The sequence below is a fragment of the Leptonychotes weddellii genome, unplaced genomic scaffold (genome assembly GCF_054177405.1).
Source record: "Leptonychotes weddellii isolate Sample4059 unplaced genomic scaffold, ASM5417740v2 HiC_scaffold_6007, whole genome shotgun sequence".
Classification (NCBI taxonomy): domain Eukaryota; kingdom Metazoa; phylum Chordata; class Mammalia; order Carnivora; family Phocidae; genus Leptonychotes; species Leptonychotes weddellii.
The window spans coordinates 5005-9762 of record NW_028028524.1 but is presented as its reverse complement, the minus strand read 5'-3'; the positions used below and the strand labels follow the sequence as shown (position 1 = coordinate 9762).

Below are 4758 nucleotides of genomic sequence, written 5' to 3'. Positions count from 1 at the left end.
CTCTGTTCCATTGATCTATGTGTCTGTTTTTGTGTGGCAGTCATTTCTTAATCTGCAAACACAATTTTAGTTCATGGGGAGAATTTTCTCCATTTCAGGTTTTCAGTCCAGATTCCTCTTAAATCCTTTAGTGACTGGAGCAGACAGCAAAACAAATGAACATGTAGCAGAAGAACACCTAGGACAAGCACACCAGGTGTCACCAATGGCTTGCTTTCATTCATTTGTGGTCAGATACTTGTGTCTGCACTTTAAACTGCTAGTAAAAATACCCTGTGGTCATATGATGGTATGAAACATACTGTCTCAATCCCACTTGTAAGAGCCACTTGCTCACAAAGGAAAGTAGTGGGGGGAAGGGGAAGAGCAGGAGATGCAAGAGAGGGCAATTGTAACCTGAGGCAGTCCTAGAGGCAGAAAAATCTGAAAGGAAGCCAAAGTTCGAAGCCAAGAAGAACACAGTTTACATTAGCATTTAATCCAGTGAGCAAGGTGTAGATAGAATAGGTAACTGGGCGAATGGGGTTGAATTGAGTTGAGAGCTGAAAAATTTGCTGAACAGAGTTTTTGTATGTGTTAGTATGCCCCTCTGTTTACATGGAGCTCAGTGCATATTGAGGTAGTAGATGCACATACTTAAAGAAGTTGGAATACATTTATAACAATATTTTATAGGGTCCACAGAGAACATTCTGACCTCCAAGTGATCTGCTATCCAGATTTCAGAAGCACTATGTTAAGCTGTGGATAACACAGCCATAAGGGATCATTAATAGGCAATAGAGATACTCTGGCAATAGTCTTAATTTTTGGAAGGGGCACAGTGGAGTAAAACCTTCTCTTCTAACAACATACTCCTTGGAGTCTCTATTAGAGGAAAGATCTTGGGCTGGTTCCCCTTATGATAAAATTACTAGGATTCTTTAAGATGGCTCTGAGCAGTATGACTGCTATTTCTGGGAATCAGCACTCAAGAGGCTGTAGGCGCAGACCTCAGAAAATCAGAGCAACCCCACCTTTAGGTCCTGTTATATTCTACTTTAGGAGAACCGGCATATAATGTTGGACTGACCCCAGTGTCAAAGAGAATAGTTATTCAATCAGAATTATTTAGTTTATTTCATCTATAAAAACAATCCAAACCAGTAACTGAGTCTCAAACTTCGTTTCTTTTAGCCTGAATCATCCTATTTGCCTATCTTTATGGAGTGAACACATTGGTGTTGTATCTAACCCAGTGGTCTCTAAGTATCATAAATGTTGCTAATGCTGTGTGAACATCGTTTTAATACATAGTTGATTTTAGGGCTGGCATTGACCTTAGCAGTCATCTTTTTTATCTTTCTCATTTCACAGAAAAAGAAAAAGAGACATAAAGAAGAGCTAAATGTGACTTGCTCAAGTTCATACTTCAATTAGCAGAAGAGCTGAGACTAGAATCCAGGTCTCCTAATTCTCTTGACACTATTCTTTAATCTGCACCATTTCACACATACAGGAATGTACCATTATTTCCAAGGAAGTCTCCTGAGAAATTTTTAACTTTTGTTTTGAAACTGTACTATTGTAACATTTCAAGTCCTAATCTTAAATGTTGGGTCAGGAAGGGAGGTGGAGATCCAACCAACTTTGCAGGAAATGTATCCTTGCAGAAAAGTAAATCTCTCTCAGTAACAACAAGGGTGACCTGGTTTTAAAGATCCCAATATGCAAAATGAGAAAGTTACAAAACAGTCACACTGAAGGAGATTGCATTAGAAGGGAATACTCAGCAGAACTTCTTGAGTGCATTTAAGCATTTACGATTATTACTTGGCAGAATCCTCTGGGACAGAGAACCAAAGTTAAAATGCTAAGAGCCACTGCCAGATGAAGACCAAGAAGAAGGCAAAATAAGCATCTTTGAAGTAAAATGGAGGTTATGAAGAAATGGAATCTGTTTGACAGAAACTCAGTTTCCTCTGAAAGTATCAGAGCCTGAGTAACCAGCCTAGTGAAGAGCCTTTCTCAGTTCTGTGGATAGCAGCACTACCAGTCTTTTTTTTTTTTTTTTTTTTTTAGCACTACCAGTCTTATGGTCACTCAGGCTTGAACTTGAATATCATCTTGAGGCTCTCTCTATACCTCATCCTCTATAATACATCCATTACCAAGTCCTGTTTCTCTCTTTCTTTGAAATAACTCTAACATTCTTCCCTTCTCCATTCTGACTGCCAGCATTGTAGATGGGACTCCATTATCTTCTGGGGAAAAAATCCTATTCTCTCCTACTCTGATTTACCACTGGCACAGCCATAGGAGTCATCTTATACAGCTTTCTTGATCACATCCTGTTTAAGAACCTAGAGTGACTCCCCAATGCCTACAAGATCAAGACCTAGTTTCTCAACCAAATGTTCAATATCCTTCAACTAAAGGGCCCAGCTTAGCTACTCCTACATACTTCCCTCTCTTCCCAAATACTGCTATACCCAAGACAGTGCTAATTCGAACCTTTGACTTCCATCCCCTTCCCGCATATAACAGAGGTGTTTTCCCAACTCCCACATCTGCCTATCTAAATCCCACCCAGCCTTTCAGACCCAGCTCAGGTTTATCTCTTCCACATACCTTTCCTAACCACCTCCCCAGAACTCCAGCCAGTACTGATCTTTAGAATTTAAAATAGTGCCAGCTATGCTCAAGGCACTGATCTTCTTGCTTCTTTAGAAATGGGAAAAACTAACAGGCAAAATTTGGGACCCATTTAATAAAGTCCTGCTCTGAAACAGGGACAGACAATGTTCATGTAGCCCTTAGTGTCTGTTACTATAGAGAGTGTCAGGCCATCAGTTGAAGAATTCACCAATCTTTCTTCCTCCTAAGATGAAGGTAACATTTTGGAACACCCAAAATATACTTCATTCATGACACATTACCCACTTGTCACATAATCACAGAATCTTAAAATATATGAGAAGGAAGGGGCTTTGAATCATTAATTATATATAAGAAAAGTGAGGTCTATTTCTGGTTTCTGGGTATTCTGATGTTTTCTTTCCCTTGAGAAAGCTACTGCTGGCAAATAACACAATTTTAAAAGAAATTCAACAGTACATATCTTTAAAAATGCTCCTCGTTTTTTGACCCAGTAATTTGACTTCTGGGAAGCTATACTGAGCAAAAAAAAATCTTGAATATTAAAAAAATTTTATGTACAAAAATATCACAGCTTTGTTTATAACAGTAGAGATAAACTGGAGACACCCTAAATATCCCCAAATTGGAGACTAGTTAAGTATATTATGGTATACCTGATCCAATCCAATAAAATATCATATAGCCATTTAATGTGATATTCTAACATATGATGGTGTAAACTGTACTGTCTCAATCTCACCTAGCAGTCACTTTCCCACAAAGAAAGATGGTGGTAGAAAGGGTAGAAGAGTTAAAGAGTGATATTATTGATTATAATGTGTGGGAAATTCTTACAAGTGAAGAATTTCCAGATAGAAAGTGAAGAAAACTGGATAGAAAATGTATACACAGGATAAACTCATTTAAAATGCATGGGGGGAAAGACTGGAAAACCTTGTTTAAGCCAATTGTTTGATTTTTTTCATGAAAATTCATGATTTGCTGGTTTATGTAACTTTTTATTTTAAAATAATTTCAGATGCATACACAGGTATGAGAACAGTACAAAGAACTCCTGTGTACCCCTCACTCATATTCCCTAAATATTAGCATAAATAAACTTTTATTTATTTATTTATTACAGTCTTGAGGTCTTTTAATTTTTTTACACTTATCATGCCATGAATTCATAGGGAATGGGTTCCAGCAGCTCAGGCTCCTTTCCATTAGTTCTCACGAAGTGTGCTTCTCTGGGTGGAGCAGGTTGGTGCTTCAGTTGAACCCAAGTACCTTTATCTTTGACTTCCTTCTTTTTCTGATCATTTTCCTTCACACGCTTCAGAAAGCTATCTCAGCTCTTTGAGTGATTAATATGCTCAATACATACATTAATTCTCTTGGCAAGAATCTCACCCTTGTTTGTTTACAACAATGCCAATGGCATGCTAGGCAACATTATAAACTCTTCCAGTTTTGCTATGATAATATTTATGGGGCATTCTGAACAGTGCCCATTCCCTTAATGTCCACAATATCACCTTTCTTGTAGATTTGTATGTATGTGACCAAAAGAACAACTCCATGTTTTCTAAAAGACCTAGAGAACATATAGTGGGTACCTCTCCTTTTTCCCTTTGTGTTGGTCATTTTGGTGAATTACTGGAAGATGGCGGTTCCTGTCAAAAGGGATAAATACTTTTATTTATTTATTTTTTTTTAAAGATTTTATTTATTTATTCATGAGAGATAGAGAGAGAGAGGCAGAGGCAGAGGGAGAAGCAGACTCCCCGTGGAGCAGGGAGCCCGATGCGGGACTCGATCCCAGGACCCTGGGATCATGACCTGAGCTGAAGGCAGACGCTTAACTGACTGAGCCACCCAGGCCTCCCAGGGATAAATACTTTTAAAAGAAGTCCTTCTGCCCCATTTAAGGATCGTTTGGCCAATAAGCTCCTATGTGAACACTGTCACTTTAGATTCCAAAGTGAAGGGGTAACAGAAAGGAGACAGACACTCATTTCTCATGGCCTATGGAATCTGGGATGAAAGCCAGTCCCAAGACTAATAATCAGATGCAAGACTTTTAACCAATTACACTGCCTATTATTTACTGTAATCGGTGTCATCCCATTCTACCTT

At 38.5% G+C, this 4758-nt stretch overlaps 1 pseudogene; it reads right to left on the bottom strand.

Moving 5' to 3' along the window:
• Positions 1–3793: 3793 nt before the first annotated feature.
• Positions 3794–4269, bottom strand: LOC145719639 (large ribosomal subunit protein eL21 pseudogene; annotated as a pseudogene).
• Positions 4270–4758: the final 489 nt, after the last annotated feature.